Source organism: Dunckerocampus dactyliophorus, chromosome 1 (genome assembly GCF_027744805.1).
Source record: "Dunckerocampus dactyliophorus isolate RoL2022-P2 chromosome 1, RoL_Ddac_1.1, whole genome shotgun sequence".
NCBI lineage: Eukaryota > Metazoa > Chordata > Actinopteri > Syngnathiformes > Syngnathidae > Dunckerocampus > Dunckerocampus dactyliophorus.
Genome location: NC_072819.1, coordinates 17438878 through 17463684, shown reverse-complemented (window position 1 = coordinate 17463684; position 24807 = coordinate 17438878). Strand labels below are relative to the sequence as shown.

The 24807-nt window shown below is 39.7% G+C and overlaps 1 protein-coding gene across 11 annotated transcripts in view; it reads right to left on the bottom strand.

Moving 5' to 3' along the window:
* Nucleotides 1–24807, bottom strand: part of LOC129178312 (voltage-dependent L-type calcium channel subunit alpha-1D-like) — a 145968-nt gene that overhangs the window by 100659 nt on the left and 20502 nt on the right. The window lies entirely within an intron of this gene.

Here is a 24807-nt window from a genome sequence, read left to right as displayed (position 1 = left end):
GCCTAGGTTCCCAAAGTGGGGTACGGCAATTATCATGGGGGCACATAAATAAAAATTAAAACAATTAGCGTCTAACACTCAGAATTACGAGTGCGCCTGAACGCTTCACAGTGCAGAGTGCAAAGTCAGAGCATAAAGATGGAAGAGACAGAGCATGAAGTTGTTCATTGCTCTGTGGGAGTTATATGAACAAGTAAGTAAGTCTGATGATTATGTTGTGCATTAAGAGTGTTTAATCTTGAAGATTTCATTTATATTGGTGTTCTAATCCCCGCACTGTGAAAACCTGTCCATGTAAATGCGTGTGAGAGAGTGGGGATTCCCCAAAAAATGAGGCTTTATCGCTGGTTGTATGTTTTGTTGTACTTGGGATACTCCTTTATCATGTTTGTTAAACTTTCCCTTTCAGTTTGGTATCAAATTAATATGCAGGCTTAAATCATAGCGATTCAAAAGTGAAGCTCAAGTTCAATCTACTCAAACGGAAGGATCCCAGCATCCGATAAAAGGCATGTAGGACCAATACTTATCTATTTATCAGTGCTCATGTAAAACTTTTATCAAAATTTGATAAAATATGGTTAAAAATACAAATTTTAATCATGTTCAATATTTAGTTAGTAAGTTAATGAAGATCAAGGGTCTCAAACTCAATTTCCCTGGGGGCCAGTGGAGGTAGAGTCTAGGTGAGGCTGGGCCGCATCAAGCATTGGGAGTAGGGCTGGGAATCTCAGGGTACCTCACGATACGATACGGCTCACAATACATCCATGTGATAACACCACTGTTAGTTCAGTGTTGGTGTTTACTTGCCCCTGCAAGTATTTAAGTAACACTGAGCTTGCACGGATGTTGCGGGCTGCAGTTACACTACTCTTTGATGTCCAGTCGCGGGCCGCAAGATACGATATGGTGGGCCGCGGGTTTGAGACCCCTGATGAAGATGGAAAAAAAGGTTTATGGTTTTTAAGTGTGCAGGTGTAGGGGGTACATGGCTTCAAGTCAAATGTCTGAAGAGGTGTGCGACTGTGAAAAGTTTGGGAACCACTGATTTAGAGTGGAACATTAAACGGTATATAATCACGCTCATTCTCTTTAATTCTTCCACTCTTATCCTGGCCTCCTTCTCTCCTCTCCTGCAATCATCCATCCTGACAATGCTGTCATCGCCTTGTTCTTTCTCCTGTTTTCACCCTTCCTAATTCATCATCATTAGGACATCCTCCGGCCTCTTCTCAAAATTTCCTCCATCTCTTATTGAGACCACTCTGCCAGCACTCTCCACAGGTCTCTATGGTGACAGTTGCCACAGCAACCAGCTGTGCTTGTCAACAAGGTGAAGGAAGGCGCTACCAGACAACAACAAAGACCTCCGCCAAGACTGAATAATCCTAAACATGTCCTTTTTAACTCCATCCATCCATTTTCTATACCGCTTCATTCTCATTAGGGTCGCGGGGGCATGCTGGAGCCTATCCCAGCTGACTTCGAGTGACAGGCAGGGTACACCCTGGACTGGTCGCCAGCCAATGGCAGGGCACATATAGACAAACAACCATTCACACTCACATTCATACCTATGGACAATTTAGAGTCTCCAATTAACCTCACCTGCATTTTTTTTGGGAATAGGGGAGGAAGCCGGAGTACCCGGAGAAAACCCACGTGCACACGGGGAGAACATGCAAACTCCACACAATGACCAAGAGTGAATCGTACCCACGTCTTCCCGATCTCCAGACTGTTACTGTGTTGGCCAACATGCTAACAACATGCTAAACCACTAGACCACCGTGCGGCCCCCTTTTTAACTCATTTAATTTAAAAAACATGCCTGGTCTTGTTCGACTCTAATAGTGCAAGTAGCAGTATGGCACATTTCCATGTGGTGTGGATCGACTGGCCCATGTGGTGGGGTTATGGCAAGGGTCTCCAAACTTTTTCCTTAAAATATTATGTAAGAAATAGAGCCTGACCAATTTATCGGCGGGCCGATCATGATGTATCATTAATCAATATCAGTGAATATGTAACATATTAACATATTTTTGCTGCACGGAGATTCTGTCGCCCTGTGCATCTCTCTGTGCTGCTCCCGGCCTGAGTCCCTGGCCCCTCCCCCTCACACACACAGGCAGGTGGCGCTCTTCCTGTCTCACTCACTCGGCTGCAGTAGAGGAACAGCGAAATAAACTACTTTTTTTTTACACCATGGAAAGCTGTGACTTTGTAAAACAATATAACACTGCACTTTAGTGCCTGTCAGGGCCCTTCAACATTCTATTTTTTTTCATGCAAGTTTTAGAGAGCGTATTACAGTGTTTTAACGTCGTTTAAGTTGCATCTCTGTGAGATAAACAAAGATAGATGCAACTGTTAATTCACATCCGCCAAGACTATTATAAAGCGTTCTAAATTTGTGTAAATTATCTTTGCAAGATAAACAAAGATAGATGCAACTGTTAATCCACATGTCCACCATTACCTAATATAAGACTATTATACAGCGTTTGAAAGTGAAATAACAATATATGCAGATATACAGTACACAGCATCCCACTTCATGCTTCCATGCAGGGCTTACAGGGTCTCATACATTCACAAGTTATTGTCTTCATTAAAATCATTTTGAAAATGTTCCAAGTAATGTATTTAATTGTAATTTGATATATTGCATGTTTTGAAGCAGCTACATTGTTACTTAAAATGGAGTTTAGTCTCTTGTATTAGGTCCACTAACATGATGCATGTTTTGATTATTTCTGATTTTGTTTATAGTTAATTTTTTTTCACTTTTTAATGTTTGCATCAACATTTGTTTTTGAGCTGCTTGCAAATACTCAGTGGCTGCAGATGACTTTTCAATAGCTAATAAATATGACTAATTGATGCTGGTAAGATGCTTTTGTCAATAAGCCTTTTATAAACACATAATGTACTGTATTAGCTTAAAACACCTCATATTATCCTATGTATTATTACTTTCAGCCGAATGCAGCCACTTGTTCTTATTTTAAAATGCTCAACTGTAGTATCAAATTCTAGGCTAATTACCAAAATGCAATAAATGTATATATTTTCATTTCACAGGCAGAGGGGAAGAGTAAGGTGTGGAGCCACTTGACAAAAGACTCAACAGGCGTTACATTAGATGTCATTTTTTAAATACTTTGTTAGCATGTGGATGTTTCTATTGTCTTTATTCACCAAGAGTGACACTACATAAAAACGTACACAATGCACGTAACGCATGCGCAGATGTGTCACAGACGTAAAATCATATCTGGTCACCTATAAATACAAATACATATACAATAAACCCTAGGTTCCCAAAGTGGGGTATACGTACCCACAGGGATACGCAGATTGCCGTAGGAGGTACGTGAATAAAAATTAAAAATAGCTTGACCACATTAGAGCCAAACACTGAGATTTAGGTAATGTACTCATGTGAACAGACACAGAACAGGTAGTAGCTCAGTACTACAGTCCAGAAGAAAGGTGACAGCATGAAGTTGTTCATTGTTGTGCGTGCATTAGATGAACAAATAAGTAAGTTTGTTCAGCAAACTCTTGAATCTTGAATCTTGAATATGTCCATTTGGTTCAGTAATAAGTAGGGATGTCCCGATCCGATCTACAGGATCGGGATCGGCTGCTGATCCGCTGTATTTGTATTTTGTGAAGATCACTTCCGCCACGAGATTGAGCCGATCCGGTTGCCGTATCACGTTTGTAACTCTGGGCCATACTCCAACATGGTAGGTGCAGTAATGTGCCTTAAAGCTGGTTACCACTTGATTCGCGCCACCCGCAAGAAGAAGAAAACGCAACACCACCATGCCGACATGTCCGCGGTGTACCGTTGTGAAGTTAGTTTCACATTGGACGTTGGATATTCGGCTCCGTAGCTACAGCATTAATTCCCTCTCACTGTGCCCGGACTGCTAGGTCATGGTCTAGGGAGGTCACACGGGAAGTGCCACTCTAACGGCTGGTTGCTTATAATAGGGATCGCACAAACACTAGTAAACATGTTGAAATGGCGGCCACTGAAAAATCCCCCGCAGCAAATTTACATGTTATAGATCCCGTGTATAGCAGTCACCTGTCCAACGCGGCCAGCGGCCACCCATTTTGTCTCCCTTGCTCAGTATCTGACCGCATATAGTGGCCAAATTACCGACTCAAGTAGAAGCTTCATGCACGAAAAAGTTTCGTTTTTCAATCAATGAAGTCGTCGTGTGTAGACTTTAATTACTGAGTCCTAGCTCAGTCACAATCATTCACAAGATCCACACAAACTGTCAGTTGTTCCACATAAAAAAGCCATCTTCTTTTGAGCTTGCTATTTCCTGGTCAAACATATAACTTTAAGAGCATTTGCACCAAAGCATTACCGCAAAGTAGGCTGGGAACAGGACGTGCTCCCAGCGACGCTACAATAAAAAAAAAACATACGCTAGCATGCATGCGGCAGCGGGAGCAAAACTGAGTTCGGTTGTACTTAATTGAAGTATTTTAGAATGTACTCACGTTATTTTCGATCAATCCTCATCCACAAATCCATCAAAGTCCTCATCTTCTGTATTCAACACAAACAAAGCCGTCTTCTTTTCCGTTCGCTACTAGTCTGTTAACTTTTCAGTGTTATTCAGCTCCGAAGCAAAGAAGGAAACTTCTCCTGTTGCTTCTGCCAACTTTATTTATTGAACGCGGCCACCAGAGAGCATCTCAGAACACACACACATCTCTCAGCATCGTCTCTCCTTCCTGCTTGCCCACAAGGCAAAGGTTAAACAAGCCCCACTACATAGCTGTCCAGGCAATGCCTGTAACAAGTGACACCGTTTATTTCCTGGTGTGAGACAATGTGCACTGGTCAATATTGTAATGCTGCTTGTTGTGGGGAAGGAGAGACTGACGTTGCCGATGCACTTTAATGGCTTTATTAACAGCGGAGAACACTGCAGGACTTTACATCCACCCCAACATAAACACACTTCCCAACTCTCTCGAAACTCACAGCTAGCACTGAGCCTAGCTCTCCTGCTCGGGACGCCCACCGTCACTTCCCGTCACTTCCTGATGAACTAAAGCACTAATGACACTCTGTCGTATAAAAAGTAAAATATTAAAAACAAGCGTAAGACATTACTCGCACAGCTTTGTTCTGTGGGTGGTGGACAGCCTAGTAGTGCTATACAACTTTTATCCGCAGTCACACAGTGCCCTCTACTGGTCAACATTATTTTTGTTTTTCCCTTTTTTTCCCTCTACTGGTCAACATTCAAACTGGACATCAACCTGTCTATAGAGGCCACCTGTCTATAGCGGCCACTTTTGCAGTCTCCCTCTAGTGGTCGCTATAGACAAGTTTGACTGTATTTTAAATCACACCACAGATTGGTCTATAACCATGTCAAATGATTAGTCCTACCCTAAAAGTATTTTGCACGCCCATTTTTTCCAATTTGATCTTTTATTGGGTAGACTTTTATTGGATCTTTTATTGGATTAGGGACCTGACTCACAGAGGTTTGTTACAAAAGCCAAACAATATTGTTGGTCATGCCGTGTAATAAAAAAGTAAATTCAGCAATACTTTGGTTGCATTATTTTTAATACTTTGAAGAGCTATTTAATAACCATATGCAATTCCACAAATTGATGTTTGTAACAAAAACTTATTATTAAAAAAACAAACAAACAAAAAACACGATCGGTACCGGATCGGATTGAATCGGATCGGATCGGCAAGACTATAAAAAAAAACGGCTCAGATCGGAAGCCAAAAAATGTGGATCGGGACATCCCTAGTAATAAGCCTCGTTTTGAATTCATTTCCTTATTGATTTCTGCACATTATGTGCCTTTATGTTCATTACAATTATTACTTACCATGTTGTTGCACATACAGCACAGCAAAAGAGCATAAAGATCACAGTTCACCACATCTTACCACAGCTTGCCACCATTTAATATAATGTAATATATAATTAATAATAATAATCATTCATAATAAAAAATGTAACCAAACAGAATTACTTATATTGCACATAGTACAGCTTGCGTTGCCTGACGCTTACGATCTGTAACTTCCGTAAAGCAGATCAACAGATGATGTAGTTTACACATGCGTAGTACATATTGAGTTGCCTAACAAATGACTGCAGAAAAATAGTCCGACAGGATGTAGATGCGTTCTGCACATGCATAGAACCCATTGTGTTTCCAGTACAGATCGTGTAGTGACCCCGTCTTTTTGGTTACCCTCAGCAATTTTTATTCTGTGATCACTTTCTTTGTGGAGACACTAGCTGCCACTCCATACGGGCCAGTTAAAAATGGCCCATGGGCCATAGTTTGGACACCCCTGGGCGGGGCGATATGTACCAAAACTCATATCCCGATATATTTACGTTGAATATCAATATACAATATATATCCCAATATTTTTTAAACAAAGTGAATTTAGACAAAATCAAAGCCAAATATTCATGTCAAGTTGTTTTATTAAAATAAATACTTAACATGAGGATGTTTTTTGAAATTTTAAAGCTTCATGCAAGATGGACATTAAAAAATTCTCTTTTTGAAAGAAATACAGAAAAAGTCAAATCGCATTTTTTTTTTGTGACAAATCTTTAGCTATGCTCAAATCCTCAGCTAATAACAACGTAACAAAATATAAAGGAGGGCCTGGTTTAAGAAGAAATTTACAAATACTTGAAATTGAACAGTAGTATTTTTTAGGTAAACATTTTTAGAAGACACAAGCGTGTCCTTATTTTGTGCCAGGAACACCAACCTGTCAACTGCATCAGGCTTAGCAACTGTCTAACTTTCTTGTACATTTGTGGTAGAGCTTGTGGTTCCTAAATAATAGGGACTGCGAAGCGTGCTGGACATCGCGAGTCCATCGTTTTCAGCAGGTTTTTGAAGCCGTTTTTTTCCACTGTTGCAACAGGGACCATATCTTCGCAATGTGATAGGACACCTCTTTATAATAGCACACCACTTTGCTTTTCCTTTCATGAAGAATGCAACAGGAGCGCGGCAGACAGCACGCAGCTTCACACATTTCTCGTATTGGTGTTTGTGCCAAGTTTTAAGGTGGTGAAAAAGCTTTTTTTATGCTCTGATTTCGAAGTACCTCCACATTACTGAGCTACCGCTTATTCCTTGCTGACTAATTCTTCCACCGCAGACGCTTTTGCTTCAACTGGAGCCGCTGGGCTTCTGCTCCGCCCCTCCTCCCTCCTCCTGCATGCAGGGATGAGGGAGATACAGCGCAAATCCAGTCTATATCGATATCAACGATATGGTTGGTTTTGATATCGTGCTTAAAGTAAATATCGATATATCGCCCAGCCCTACCCCTTGGTTATGGTAGGGGCAGGTGTATGTTATGGACAATGAACACAGGTGCATTTTATTGATGGCACTTTGAATGAACAGAGATACAAGCTCCTAAGGCCCATTAAATCACAAGCATCACCTCAGGATGATAATGCACGGCCCCATGTTGCAAGCATCTGTACACAATTCCTGGAAGCTGAAAACATGCTAGCTCTTGCATGGCCAGCATACACATTTCATCCATTGAGCATGTTTGGGATGCTGTGGATCGGTGTATACAGTATTTGTATACAGATAGTTGTCACACCACCACCCCCAATACAGTTAGTCTGCAAATTTTGGAGTGGGCATTTATTGTGGCCAACCTAAGACACACCTGTGCGATAATCAGCATCTATATATGCCATACCTGTTATGTAGATGAATTGGGAATGATCGCTAACACAAATTTAGACAGACATGTGAAAAATATTAGCGAAAAAAAGGTGTACACAGAAAGATCTTTGAGTCGAGCTCATGAAAAATAGAAATAAAAACAAAAGTGTTGAACATATACAGTATAGGCATATTGATAGCATCCCAGCGCAGCGTCTTCCCTGTGCACAGTCCAAGCATCCTGGTGAACAAATTCACCCACGCAGAGATTTACGTCCTCATTTGTCCCACTCACCATAAACCTGCTTAACTGTAACACGTAATCTCCTCGTCACATTTCCTGCTCATTCAATCTGCCACTTTTATTCAGCGCCGGCTATGACCAGTGGCCTCTCAGTGCATTTGCAGCTCACGGGAATTAGACAGCGACACATTGGTGAACTTTAATACATGCAAGAGGATAAGAAGAATAAGGTGCCTTTGCTATGTTGCCAATGCACAAAAACATTTACTGTACATTCATACTGTAGATGATCATGGTTTTTGGCATTACAGTTATCCCTCGCCACTTTGCGGTTCGAATTTTGCAGCTTCACTCTATGACAGTTCTTCAAACATATATTCATTGATCAATCATACTGTTATGTAGTTGAATATGGCCTATTATTAATCAAAAAATAAGCATATTGAAGCAATTTGTATGTATTTTTTGCCTAATTTAAGCATTTGTAAGCATGAAAATGGCAAAATGAACTAAAATACATACAGGAATTCTGTTATCGCATTGATGTTGCCCGTGCTGCAGGTGGTGGCCACATTGAACACTTGTAAGCCAGGAAATATAACTTGATAATGAGTAGAATGTTACCGCTTGTTGTTGCCTGTCACTTACTTAGTTGCATTGCAAAATGGTACAGAATAAATTGTTATGTGTTTTGCAGTGCGTGGAGAACTCGAGAGCAGTGTGCGATTGCACACGATTTTTGTATTTTCTTTATTTGCTACTTGTTCTTTGTTTGTAGTTTGCTAGGTTCCCGGTGACCTTTTGTTACCGGCGTCTTTTGTCGTACTTCGTTTTTCCTCCTCTGTGAGCGCCTTCTGTTATTAAAATACATTTTTTACACCACTTTGTTTGTGTCTGCTCTGGGGTCCACAACACCTGGCACCCGTGCCAACCATCACACACCCACAGTAAATTAAAAAAAACACCCGCAGTGACTCCAAACTACAGCAAAAGGTTTGACAATTAGCTAAATATGGTACATTAAAAGGTATACAGATTATTAAATAAGGGATAAATATGGTACATTCAATGTGCATAGACCTTTAAATAGAGGCTAAATACGGTACTTTAAAGGTGCGTAGACCTTAAATAAAGGCTAAATATTGTACATTAAAGGTGTATAGACTAATAAATACAGACTAAATATGGTACATTAAAGGTGCAAAGACCATTAAACAGGGGCTAAATACAGGGTTATTAAAAATGATGGACACTGTCCAGCCAATGATATGATGCTGTTTGCAGGTACAGTCAAACCTGTCTTAGCGGCCACCTTTATAGAACGGCCACCTGCCTATAGCGGCCACTGAAAAATCCCCCCCCAGCAAATTTACATGTTATAGACCCTGTGTATAGCAGTCACCTGTCCAACGCGGCCAGCGGCCACCCATTTTGTCTCCCTTGCTCAATATCTGACTGCATATAGTGGCCAAATTACCGACTCAAGTAGAAGCTTCATGCACGAAAAAGTTTCGTTTTTCAATTAGTCAGTGTGTAGACTTTAATTACTGAGTCCTAGCTCAGTCACAATCATTCACAAGATCCACACAAACTGTCAGTTGTTCCACATAAAAAAGCCGTCTTCTTTTGAGCTTGCTATTTCCTGGTCAAACATGTAACTTTAAGAGCATTTGCACCAAAACATTACCGCAAAGTAGGCTGGGAACAGGACGTGCTCCCAGCGACGCTACAATAAAAAAAAAAACATACGCTAGCATGCATGCGGCAGCGGGAGCAAAACTGAGTTCGGCTGTACTTAATTGAAGTATTTTAGAATGTACTCACATTATTTTTGATCAATCCTCATCCACAAATCCATCAAAGTCCTCATCTTCTGTATTCGACACAAAAAGCCGTCTTCTTTTCCTGTTAACTTGTCGGTGTTATTCAGCTCCAAAGCAAAGAAGGAAACTTCTCCTGTTTCTTCTGCCAACTTTATTTATTGAACACGGCCACCAGACAGCAGCTCAGGACACACACACATCTCTCAGCATCGTCTCTCCTTCCTGCTTGCCCACAAGCCAAAGGTTAAACAAGCCCCACTACATAGCTGTCCAGGCAATGCCTGTAACAAGTGACACCGTTTATTTCCTGGTGTGAGACAATGTGCACTGGTCAAATCTGTAATGCCGCTTGTTGTGGGGAAGGAGAGACTCACGTCGCCGATGCACTTTAATGGCTTTATTAACAGTGGAGAACACTGCAGGACTTTACATCCACGCCAACATAAACACACTTCCCAACTCTCTCGAAACTCACAGCTAGCACTGAGCCTAGCTCTCCTGCTCAGGACGCCCACCGTCACTTCCCGTCACTTCCTGATGAACTAAAGCTGTAATGACACTCTGCCGTATAAAAAGTAAAATCGTACAAGCAAGCGTAAGACATTACTAGCACAGCTTTGTTCTGTGGGTGGTGGATAATAACAAGCCTAGTAGTGCTGTACAACTTTTATCTGCAGTCCCACAGCGCCCTCTACTGGTCAACATTAAATTTTCCCCCCCCTTTTTTTTCTTTTTTTTCCTCTACTGGTCAACATTCAAACTGGACGCCAACCTGTCTACAGAGGCCACCTGTCTATAGCGGCCACTTTTGCAGTCTCCCTTTAGTGGCCGCTATAGACAAGTTTGACTGTATTTACTTCCACAGTCAATCAATTCATTAACAGCGAGTTACATAGTACGTGCCTCTGTTTTGCAGGTTATCGTATATCGCTAATGCTGCTTGCTAACCCTGTATTATCGCAAAACAAACAGGCGACTCACCAAACTAATGTAAAAAAAGCGCTTCTTTTAAGGTGGACTGGTTGTCGGAGAGGCTCCAGCATACGCCAGCGACCCGAGTGAGGATAAGCGGCATAGAAAATTGATGGCTGGATGGATGGATGGCTGTCAGAGTATGTGCAAACCGAAGAAGAGGTGAAACTGGGTGATATTTTTTGAATGAGAAAGGGCTGCTTTATAAAACATGCTGCAGAGTCAAAGTAGCAAGCCAGTTTTCTGAGTGAAAAGTGTGGACTGATTGTGTGGAATGACTGTGCGTGTTTTACTGCCGTGCTTTCATTTTGATGGCCAGACGTCCCAAATACAGGAAGTGTTTGTGTTGCTGAAGGGACCGAAAGGTCGGTTGAGAGTTAATTTAATTTTTTTTTAATTTAGACAAAAGTAAACATACAACAAACATGGCATCAATTTCAAGTAAGTTTTCGGCCACAACAGGCTGCTTTAAAACAAAGTGAAAGTCAAATAAGGAAATTATACCTAATTAACAATATAAATGGTAAAAAAGAAAATAAATTGAAAATAAAATGATAAACTAGGAGTTTTCTACAAAATTCAAGTTAATTATATGAGACCATGGCTTGTTTTGTGTGAGGTATAAAATACAGAAGCTACATTGTGGAATCCATCCATCTATTTTCTATGCTGCTTGTCCTCAAAAGGGTCACGAGGGTATGCTGGAGCCTATCCCAGCTGACTTTGGGCGAGAGGCGGGGTACACCCGGGACTGGCATGGTCGCCAGTCAAGACAGGCACATATAGACGAACAGCCGTTCACGCTCACATTCATACCTATGGACAATTTAGAGTTACCAATTTACCTAACATGCATGTTTTTGGAATGTGGGAGGAAGCCGGTGTACCCGGAGAAAACCCACACACGCACAGGTAGAACATGCCAACTCCACACAGAGATGCTCAACCCAGATCTTCCCAATCTGACTGTGTGGCCAACATGCTAACCACTGGGCCACCGCGCGGCCGCCTCCTTGCCGTCTCTTTGAAACCAGTCATATACAAAATATGACCAAAAAAAGTCCTCATTTCTCAGGTTTTGGACAGGGTCGATACTATAGTGCGCACGTCTGATGCCGCTCACAGAGGTCCAAGGAATGCTCAGGTCTTTTTTTGTATGCTCAGATACTTCAAAAATTAGGGGAAACATTGCTTTCTGGAATAAGTTGGCAGCAGGGAATAAAGGTTAACAAGAATGACTAGCAAATGTGGCATGGCAGAACGAAGCATGCACAAAGCTGGTGAGGTTAGAAAACAACCTGGAAAGGACTGACTAGGCAGCATGGCTTAAGAAGGGCTTGACTGGTGATGAGCTTCAGTTGCGCTAATGAGACCAGCTGGTCAGAAGGTTCCTCTGCAGAGCTGCTACGAAACAGCAGGGGGCAGCATACCAAGCGGAGTGCAAATCATGACAGTTTAGTTTGATTGATTGCTGAATCACAGTAAGGTCAAACATGTGAAACACTGATAAACTTAATTTTTCTTACATTTTTCTTAGTAGATTTTCATTTTGGGAATGTATATTGTTTAACTAGAAATGACAAAAGAAAGTAGAAAACCTATTTTAGGTTATTTTTTTAATCTATTTTTTCCTCTTTACCATAAAAATAATCTTTCTCAAAGCAGGCATATCCAATATTGTATATTCAATTATAGGGGTGTATCGATTCGTGTTAATAACGATTCGATTCGTATCACATGGTTAACTTGGATGTCATTTGGTTAACATCCAAAATTTTTGCTAAAATTATGCCTTGGCTTGCGTTCGCCCTCTTGTTTAGCATCCAAAATACCGTCCGGTTTGTTTACGCCGCCATCTTGGATCACCCGCACAAGATGAAATCTCAGAATACATGCATGTGATCGTGCAATTCATTGTGGGCTGCTACTACCACATTTCTCAACCAATTCACCTCATTCCAACATCAAGTCATTCAACAAAGTCAGGACATTCTTGCTATGAGCTAAGCAAAAATGCTACATTCAAAGATTCATATATTTTAACAACATTTCAGTAGAGTTTCAGCTCATCTTCTAAACTGTTCCTACTGTCATTCTACATTTCAACATTCAAACATTTCTGCAGCCTTTCAGTTCAGCATTCACACACAATTTCGACAAAGTTGAAATTGCTTCCTCTAGTTATGAATCTAAATGCTAATGGTATGTTTTCATGGTCAATGAATCTAAGTATGTAGATAAAATAAATGTAGGACTAATATTTATGGTGTAAATCACAATATGGGGGTAACTATGGCGCTTGGTGGAGCTGCGCTCTCCGAGTGTTTTTGTAGGCTTTTTATGTAAAACTGTGCATGTTAAAAAAACTTTGACAGACCTCTCTGCACAGATTTTTGGGGAAATAAAAAAAAAAGAAGAATTACCCTCCAAGTATAATCTCCTCTCCTCCTTCTTCCTCTTTGCAAAAGTAGGTAAAAGTGACATTAATGTTCAGTTGTCCATTCATTTGTCATGTGTAATTATGTTTGCATTATGTGTGTAGACTTTAATTACTGAGTCCTAGCTCAGTCACAATCATTCACAAGATCCACACAAACTGTCAGTTGTTCCACATAAAAAAGCCGTCTTCTTTTGAGCTTGCTATTTCCTGGTCAAACATGTAACTTTAAGAGCATTTGCACCAAAACATTACCGCAAAGTAGGCTGGGAACAGGACGTGCTCCCAGCGACGCTACAATAAAAAAAAAAACATACGCTAGCATGCATGCGGCAGCGGGAGCAAAACTGAGTTCGGCTGTACTTAATTGAAGTATTTTAGAATGTACTCACATTATTTTTGATCAATCCTCATCCACAAATCCATCAAAGTCCTCATCTTCTGTATTCGACACAAAAAGCCGTCTTCTTTTCCTGTTAACTTGTCGGTGTTATTCAGCTCCAAAGCAAAGAAGGAAACTTCTCCTGTTTCTTCTGCCAACTTTATTTATTGAACACGGCCACCAGACAGCAGCTCAGGACACACACACATCTCTCAGCATCGTCTCTCCTTCCTGCTTGCCCACAAGCCAAAGGTTAAACAAGCCCCACTACATAGCTGTCCAGGCAATGCCTGTAACAAGTGACACCGTTTATTTCCTGGTGTGAGACAATGTGCACTGGTCAAATCTGTAATGCCGCTTGTTGTGGGGAAGGAGAGACTCACGTCGCCGATGCACTTTAATGGCTTTATTAACAGTGGAGAACACTGCAGGACTTTACATCCACGCCAACATAAACACACTTCCCAACTCTCTCGAAACTCACAGCTAGCACTGAGCCTAGCTCTCCTGCTCAGGACGCCCACCGTCACTTCCCGTCACTTCCTGATGAACTAAAGCTGTAATGACACTCTGCCGTATAAAAAGTAAAATCGTACAAGCAAGCGTAAGACATTACTAGCACAGCTTTGTTCTGTGGGTGGTGGATAATAACAAGCCTAGTAGTGCTGTACAACTTTTATCTGCAGTCCCACAGCGCCCTCTACTGGTCAACATTAAATTTTCCCCCCCCTTTTTTTTCTTTTTTTTCCTCTACTGGTCAACATTCAAACTGGACGCCAACCTGTCTACAGAGGCCACCTGTCTATAGCGGCCACTTTTGCAGTCTCCCTTTAGTGGCCGCTATAGACAAGTTTGACTGTATTTACTTCCACAGTCAATCAATTCATTAACAGCGAGTTACATAGTACGTGCCTCTGTTTTGCAGGTTATCGTATATCGCTAATGCTGCTTGCTAACCCTGTATTATCGCAAAACAAACAGGCGACTCACCAAACTAATGTAAAAAAAGCGCTTCTTTTAAGGTGGACTGGTTGTCGGAGAGGCTCCAGCATACGCCAGCGACCCGAGTGAGGATAAGCGGCATAGAAAATTGATGGCTGGATGGATGGATGGCTGTCAGAGTATGTGCAAACCGAAGAAGAGGTGAAACTGGGTGATATTTTTTGAATGAGAAAGGGCTGCTTTATAAAACATGCTGCAGAGTCAAAGTAGCAAGCCAGTTTTCTGAGTGAAAAGTGTGGACTGATTGTGTGGAATGACTGTGCGTGTTTTACTGCCGTGCTTTCATTTTGATGGCCAGACGTCCCAAATACAGGAAGTGTTTGTGTTGCTGAAGGGACCGAAAGGTCGGTTGAGAGTTAATTTAATTTTTTTTTAATTTAGACAAAAGTAAACATACAACAAACATGGCATCAATTTCAAGTAAGTTTTCGGCCACAACAGGCTGCTTTAAAACAAAGTGAAAGTCAAATAAGGAAATTATACCTAATTAACAATATAAATGGTAAAAAAGAAAATAAATTGAAAATAAAATGATAAACTAGGAGTTTTCTACAAAATTCAAGTTAATTATATGAGACCATGGCTTGTTTTGTGTGAGGTATAAAATACAGAAGCTACATTGTGGAATCCATCCATCTATTTTCTATGCTGCTTGTCCTCAAAAGGGTCACGAGGGTATGCTGGAGCCTATCCCAGCTGACTTTGGGCGAGAGGCGGGGTACACCCGGGACTGGCATGGTCGCCAGTCAAGACAGGCACATATAGACGAACAGCCGTTCACGCTCACATTCATACCTATGGACAATTTAGAGTTACCAATTTACCTAACATGCATGTTTTTGGAATGTGGGAGGAAGCCGGTGTACCCGGAGAAAACCCACACACGCACAGGTAGAACATGCCAACTCCACACAGAGATGCTCAACCCAGATCTTCCCAATCTGACTGTGTGGCCAACATGCTAACCACTGGGCCACCGCGCGGCCGCCTCCTTGCCGTCTCTTTGAAACCAGTCATATACAAAATATGACCAAAAAAAGTCCTCATTTCTCAGGTTTTGGACAGGGTCGATACTATAGTGCGCACGTCTGATGCCGCTCACAGAGGTCCAAGGAATGCTCAGGTCTTTTTTTGTATGCTCAGATACTTCAAAAATTAGGGGAAACATTGCTTTCTGGAATAAGTTGGCAGCAGGGAATAAAGGTTAACAAGAATGACTAGCAAATGTGGCATGGCAGAACGAAGCATGCACAAAGCTGGTGAGGTTAGAAAACAACCTGGAAAGGACTGACTAGGCAGCATGGCTTAAGAAGGGCTTGACTGGTGATGAGCTTCAGTTGCGCTAATGAGACCAGCTGGTCAGAAGGTTCCTCTGCAGAGCTGCTACGAAACAGCAGGGGGCAGCATACCAAGCGGAGTGCAAATCATGACAGTTTAGTTTGATTGATTGCTGAATCACAGTAAGGTCAAACATGTGAAACACTGATAAACTTAATTTTTCTTACATTTTTCTTAGTAGATTTTCATTTTGGGAATGTATATTGTTTAACTAGAAATGACAAAAGAAAGTAGAAAACCTATTTTAGGTTATTTTTTTAATCTATTTTTTCCTCTTTACCATAAAAATAATCTTTCTCAAAGCAGGCATATCCAATATTGTATATTCAATTATAGGGGTGTATCGATTCGTGTTAATAACGATTCGATTCGTATCACATGGTTAACTTGGATGTCATTTGGTTAACATCCAAAATTTTTGCTAAAATTATGCCTTGGCTTGCGTTCGCCCTCTTGTTTAGCATCCAAAATACCGTCCGGTTTGTTTACGCCGCCATCTTGGATCACCCGCACAAGATGAAATCTCAGAATACATGCATGTGATCGTGCAATTCATTGTGGGCTGCTACTACCACATTTCTCAACCAATTCACCTCATTCCAACATCAAGTCATTCAACAAAGTCAGGACATTCTTGCTATGAGCTAAGCAAAAATGCTACATTCAAAGATTCATATATTTTAACAACATTTCAGTAGAGTTTCAGCTCATCTTCTAAACTGTTCCTACTGTCATTCTACATTTCAACATTCAAACATTTCTGCAGCCTTTCAGTTCAGCATTCACACACAATTTCGACAAAGTTGAAATTGCTTCCTCTAGTTATGAATCTAAATGCTAATGGTATGTTTTCATGGTCAATGAATCTAAGTATGTAGATAAAATAAATGTAGGACTAATATTTATGGTGTAAATCACAATATGGGGGTAACTATGGCGCTTGGTGGAGCTGCGCTCTCCGAGTGTTTTTGTAGGCTTTTTATGTAAAACTGTGCATGTTAAAAAAACTTTGACAGACCTCTCTGCACAGATTTTTGGGGAAATAAAAAAAAAAGAAGAATTACCCTCCAAGTATAATCTCCTCTCCTCCTTCTTCCTCTTTGCAAAAGTAGGTAAAAGTGACATTAATGTTCAGTTGTCCATTCATTTGTCATGTGTAATTATGTTTGCATTATTTTGTGCGAAACTATAATTATTGTCTAGAAAATGTGTTTTTTGTTAACATTTTTGGCTGTCTGGAGCGGATTGATTGGATTTACATCATTTTCTATGGGAAAATTTGCTTTGGTTACAGTCTGTTTTGATTTGAGTCGGACCTTCTGGAACGGATTAATGATGTTAACCAAGGCACCACTGTATTAAAACTCCTACGTACAATATTTTTCTTTTTATTTAAATGTGCAAAAAGAAGATTTTCACAATAATAAATCAAATGTGTTTATTATAATATCATAATATTATTTATTGGCTGACATCTCTGGTGCGTTTTCGTTTTTGGCCTTAACATTTTTTAACAAATACATAAAAAGTGCCTCACATATTACTAATTACTAAATTATTATCAATTATCCTCAGTGAATTATTGCAGCATCACTGTGCTTTAGTAGTAGTAAGTACAGTAAGTAAATGGTGTTCAGTTTTACTTGTATACGAGCCTGCATTCTTCATTCATTTAAAAATCAGCTGTCTTAATGGTGCAGTTCAGCAGATTAACCTCTGAAATGTCACTCTGTGTGCGCATGTGTGTGTTTGTGTGCTTTTGCCCCACATTCCCAGCAATGTCTGTGGTCCCTGGACCTTTGGGTGATAAGCAGTCGCCCAACGGGCCTATACCATCTGTCATCTACTTACTAAATATCTGTGAAGCGCCCGCCCGGCTCCATTTAAAAAAACACAAACACTTGCATAACAGTCACGACTGCGCACAGGGGCAATGGGCAATGGTACAGAGGCATACCTGCTGCACTTCGGGCAATAAGGAACCTTATTTTTCCAAAAATAAAACAATAACTCAGACTGTCCAAACTTTTCCTGCATCTCCGCACTTTGCTAAAAAGAAACGTAAACTATAAATGTATGTATTATTTTATATCTATACAGTATATACAGTCATGGAAAAAATTATTAGACTACCCTTGTTTCTTCAGTTTCTTGTTCATTTTAATGCCTGATACAAATAGGTAAAGAGTTAAGTTGGTACCGAGGTACCTTTGTTTGGACATATATGGTAATGGTTTAATTTAATTTCAACACGCATACAAGTTACAATGGAATACATCACATAGTACAAAATATAACAATGACAACAAAAATAGCTCATAAGAGTTAATTATTTTGGCAGTACAATGCTATAGCTATTCATGTAAGAACTTAAGTGATTTTGGTTATTATCAAGAAAACCATGGAAGTTGCTAGATATCAGCTTTTAAATTCAACTCTTATGAGCTATATTTGTTATCATCATTATATTTGTCCAAACAAATGTACCTTTAGTTGTACCAGGCATTAAAATGGATCAATAAACTGAAGAAACAAGGGTGGTCTAATCAGTTTTTCCATGACTGTATATATATATATACATATATATATATATATATATATATATAAATATATACACACACATATACATAAATCACTTTGATTTAGTAATTTTGTGTCACAGTTAAAAAATTTTCTGTACAAAAAAGAAACTGACATGCCTTTTTTTTAACTTATATTTCATTTAAATTATCAACATTTGTTTCAACTCAAAAGTACAATTTTTTTAATTAAATGTATCAGGTGCAGCTATACCTGCCTAATTCTCTGCTATGCATACTGTGCTTGCAAGTAGAACAATATAAAACCACACCTTGGAATAATAATAAAATACATTTAGAAAATAATGAATTTACAATTGAATTCAACCTGGCAATAAAGACAATTTACACACAGTAATGTAATAATGTAGTAATGTTCATACATTCAATAGTATTGCAATCAAGCTACATAGTGTTCATTATTTCCACAGTTCAAGTACACACCCAGTTTGCTCCAAGGCACTCAAAGCGCTTTGACACTGTTATTACATTTACCTACTGATGACGCAGCATCAGGGGGTTCAGTATCTTGCCCAAAGATACTTCGACATGACCACGGGAGGACGGAGGATCAAACCCGCAACCTTCAGGTTGGGAGACGACCACTCTACCACCTGAGCCATGCAAATTCAACAGTAATAATGATAATGTGGAACAGTGCATTTTAAGTTATTTTTGAAAAAAATATAGTTATCATTGGGAGGTTTGTTCAATGACATTCAAATTGTACTCTAAAGGTTTTATGGCTAATTGGCTAATTTATATTGACTATTTAGCAAAATCAGAGAAGAATATTATTTGCATAATAATTTAGAACACAGCGTATGTAATGTGGAGAATAGTGTGTGTTTGCGTGAAAGTCACTTGAAAAACTCTACACATCACGACTATTACAATAATGTAATATTAAGAGTGGAGTAAACACAAGCGGCAGCTTTGCTAGATCTTAGTACCTCCCGATACGTCTGTGAATCACTTGAAACAATGCTGTTGGTAATATCAATGTGGAAACTGTCCGTAATTGTAGGAGCCTATGGGTGTGATTGTGAGAGAGAGTAAGAAATTCAATTCAGGCTGAAAAAATTCAGGGAGCTATTATATGTTTTTAATTTAACTTTACAAGAGTTGCTGCTTGTTACATTTTGTTGCCTGTACTTTTTGTTATGTTTGAACTTAAAACAAAGATAAGTTATATATAAATGTTACTTTATTTACTTTGGAAACATTTCAGGGAGCTATTTATTTAAGTTTTTATTCAACTTCGAAGAGATGCCTCTGAGTCTAGGACCTCCATGCCCTTCTCGAGCTATTTTTCTATCTGTTTGGTTAAATAAACACGCTTTAGGCAGTTAAACAAAGTTAAGTGTTTGTATTATTCAACATTTTCACGCCAATTTTTAGACTTTTACTGCAAATGACTATTGGCTCCAAATATCGGTTATCGGCCTCCTTAACTACAGATAATCAGTATCGGTCCTGAAAAAACCATATCGGTCGATCTCTAATAAGAATATCCGCTTATTGTTTTTCTTTATCTTTGTGTTTGTTTAGACCACACATATACGCATAATAAAGAGTCTGTTGTGATGTTCGGAGTGTCCCTGAATGCATCTTGTGGTAGTCGAGTGACAGTGAGTGTTTGTGAGTTGAATATACATACATGGTGTTGGAATTGCACTGCTATTTCTGTGTTCAGGTCAGAATAAAGTTCTAAAATAGTGGCAGACTCGCTGTAACTCTGTGAGGAGCTACACTGTGCCGCCGTCTGTCGTCATAACAGAGAGCCGTGCCTTGCCATGATACGTATGCTTTAATTACGCTAAAAAAATGTAACGTAATTAATGAAATAAATGAGTTTCCGCCGTTAACGCGTTATTTGTGACAGCCCTAAAAAAAAGCCACCCAATTAGAAACTACAAAAACAAAACTTCCCAGATTGTAGACATAAAATGATAAGAAATGCATATATCATGTCTGTCACTAACCAAGACAGCCATGTGTAACAGGAATGCCAATATGAGTGTGACTCAGCATTCAGCCAGTTTAGCTGACAATTATTATTTTATTTTATTTTTTGTAGGGCATGCTTTGCAAGTGTCTATATTTAGCACATGATAATGATGAAGAGGAGTGACTGCTCAGCGGAGGAAGGAAATGACTCATAACGACGAGAGCGTGCTCTAATAAAGACGTATGATCACAGATGTCCTGGGGAAGCTTCGTTAGAGAACACACACCGACAGTACATGCCAAATCAACGAAACAAGTTCTAAAAAACGTGTCATTGGGATCATGTGTAATGCAATGTAAGGATAGCTGAGTGACTCAAGCTAACCTATTCACAAAGAACTCTGGTTCAAATGACAGCATGCTAGCATATTTTCACCTGGGCCAAAAATATGATTTTTGCAAGATATTGTTGGCAGGTAATTCAAGAAAAGATACTAAAATATGGATGCGATCAGTTGGTGGTACTGACAGTGGAACAGTACAGTACAGTGGAACCTCAGTTCCTTCCAGAAGGTCCGACTCGAACTGAATACGTATTTCCCAAAAATAATAATGCCAATCCAATTAATCAGTTCTAGACACCTATAAATAACACAAAACATTTTTTTATAGTTTCACAAGCAGAAAGGCATATACAGTAAATGCATGTAAAGATGAATGAAAGGGATAAATGAACATTTAATGCCACTTTTCCCTTGATTGACAACGTAATGTAATTAAAATAATTCAAATAAGTTCAAATAAGTCAATACATTTACAGTAAATAAAAACAAGAAAAGCAAAGACATTGAGGATAAATATATAAATACTGGAGGAAAAAATGTGATGGAATCGAACAACCTCCATCCATCCATTTTCTATACCGCCTCTCCTCTTTAGGGTCGCGGGGGCAGCTGACTTCGGGCGACAGGCGGGGTACACCCTGGACTGGTCGCCAGCCAATCGCAGGGCATATATAGACAAGCAACCATTCACACTCACATTCATACCTATGGACAATTTAGATTCGCCAATTAACCTAACATGCATGTTTTTGGAATGAGGGAGGAAACCGGAGTACCCGGAGAAAAGAATCGTACAACCTATACAAGTAATTTCTGTATAGCAATTAAGCAATAACTTATTGATGATGATCAATGAATGTTGTTATTGCAGCGTTGTTATAGCCACGTAGACAATAAGTGACCTACACATGTACAAAAAATGACAACATAACCTCCTTGGTGGAGGTGCAATAAAACAAATTAAATGTCAGCAGTGAACACAGAGGCGTTTCCTGGTTGGCGCTGTTGACGCAAATGCTTGCAGCTCTGTGCACAGAGAGTGAGCTTTAACAGTGTGCAAACAAGGAGGATACATGAAGCGTTAACAAATGTGAAGTCACTGTCTGTGCATGCAGTCATTACTCTCTTTGCATGGCACGTTAGGCATGACACAGAAAACCAGCTGCTGAGCTTATAGATTTTAATACAAGGTTTTTTCCCACTCCATATAAAATATATGATCAGTTTAAACACTGACACTGACAGTTGTAAAGTGTGAAATGTGTGTCAGGGTGTATTAAAATACGGCTTCATTACTGGCCCTGAAGGCACACAACTTACTGGGTCAACACGGTGCTGCAGCTAATCACCAATACAGTTAATTGATCTGCTGGTTTGCAGATGCCTCACATGACAGTTGAATGTGCTTTCTTCTGCTATTTGAACAATATTTGCCAAATGAATTGGTTGTCAATGGAGCAATTAAAACAAGGTTTCGCAGATTTTAAATTTGGCAAAGGCTTTGAGAAAGTCAGTTTAACTAATGCACAATCATAATCTTTCCTTGTGTACCGGTACTTCATAACATTTAGTAAGATTCTGTATGAGAACGAATACACTATACTAGGGGCGTTCAAACTTTTCCCACCAAGTGCCGCATACTGAAAAATAAAAACATGTGGGGGGCCATTTTGATATTTTTCATTTGTGAAAAAGGCAATCATCAATCATATATCAATCATTCAACAATCTGACCATGTTCAAAGAGAGAAAGCTTTTTTTCCTTTGTCATCAAAAGATCATGACAGTGTGAATACCTGACAGAAAATGACATTTAATTCATATTTTTATTCAATACCAAAGACGTATTTATACGCTTTTTAAACCCAAACGCTCACTCCCAAGGACATATTTTTTATACGTTTTTTGCGCGAGTGGCAAAAAGAAGTGATTACGCAACTGCAGAGTAAAAGAAGCCACTTTTCAAGCAGTTGCAAGCAATAAAAACGGCCACAAAGTGGCAGAAGTGCACCTGACAAGAGATCGACATGAATCTTTTGCATGTATTTACACACTCAACAGCAAGGAGGACGTGGACGAGCATGGAGGAGTGTGCCGTGCAGAAGGTTACACATTGTAGGGAAACTTTAGCACACACACGTGCGCGCGTACACACGCGGTTTAGTTCCAAATGTGAAAATTGTAAATACTTGATGGTGTTACATTTGCAAATAGTTATTTTGATGTAAAACAACCCTTTTGTATTGTTTATGTAGTGGTATAGTTGTTTAGATAATAGAGCTGTCACAAAAGCAAAAAATCTGTGTCAAAGTGAAAGTTATGCTTCAAATGTATCTTTCAGAAAAAGCTGTTTTTGTCCCTTTTTTTGTTGTGTTCCACTGCTTACTAAAAAACAAAAAAAGAGAGAAAAGACGAAACAAAGACAAAAAGACTAATCTTTCTTTTGGTAGGTTCCATGTTTATATAGCCATAGAACACAATATTCTGTGTGCCTTGAAAAATCAGTCAAAATCGTCTAAAATGGACAGTACAGAAGGGGTTGAATTTTGCAACTTGGCTAAAGGCTGTGGTCTTAAACTTTTGATCAGCTGATGAACAGCCACTCCCATTTCTTCTTTTTTTCATTTGGAAACAACAGTGCAAAATGTAAATCTTAAGACAAGTTGAAAAACTGCAAGAATTTACATTTTGCATTTTGGATCTTAAGGAGGTAGTACAGATTCAGAATGCAAAAAGAAGAAATGGGAGTGAGACAAAACAAAATTGACGAAGCAATTTATTGCCAACAACCATTAAATTGAAACAGGCTGTTGTTCATCAGCTGATCAAAAGTTTAAGGTCATAGCTAAAAAAAATCTGAAACCCTCCCTAACATCAAATTTTCAAAAAAAGACTCAGTAATGAGTAGCTGCGCCATTCTTGTTAATCTCCTCAAAAATTGGTTTGGGCATGCTTGATGCCAGTGTTTCCGGGAGGCTAGTGGGAATGTTGCTCCAGGTGGTGAAGATGGCCTTCATGGAGGGCATCCACTGTCTGGAACTGATGTCCATTTTTGTAAACTTCCAATGCCATCCATAACAAAATGTTCTCAATTGGATTTAGATCGAAGGAATACACAGAATGGCATGGCAAAAGAGTGACGCTATTCCTCTTGAAGAAGTCCCTTGTCAGGCAAGCATTGTGAACTGCTATGTTGTCCTGTTGAAAAACCCAGTCATTAGCACACAGACGAGGGCCTTCAGTCAAGAGGGATGCCCCCTGCAACATCTCCACATAGCCAGTTTCTGTTTGACGCCCCTGCACAACCTGAAACTCCATTGTTCCATTGAAAAAAAAAGCACCCGAGATCATGATGGCGCCTCCTCCACTGTGCCGTGTGAAAAACATCTAATTTAGGATATCATGCCAGTAACGTTGGAAGCCATCATGGCCATCAAGGTTAGATTTTTTTCCCATCAGATAATAAAACTTTGTTCCATCTTTTAATGTCCCATGTTTGGTGCTCTCGTGCAAAGCATGAAAGAGCTAACAATGGATGTCATGGGACCCACCTATTTCGATGATAAAGCCCTCTAAAAAACCTCTAACAACGTTTTATTGTTTTATATACATACTGTGATCATGCATTAACAGTACAGTCATGATTACATGTAATACTCACAGTATTTTGCTGTTTTTTTAGGGTTTTTTTGGGCTCTATCGTCAAAATAGGTAGGCACCATGACATCCATTGTTTTCTCTTTTTAGAACACACAGAAAAGGGAAAGAAATATGTGTTCATGTTTCACATAAGGATTGTGGATGATGGGGATTTTTTTTTTAAACTCTCAATCAGTGAACATATGTGTTTGCCACATCGAGCCCAGCGTGTGCAGGGCTGGACTGCGGGGATGACCACTGTTACACATACAGTATGTAGGCCTACATTGAAATAAATTACTACTTTTCAGAAAATGACGTCACGTTGTTACGCTGTATGTATGCTGTACAATTTAAGGC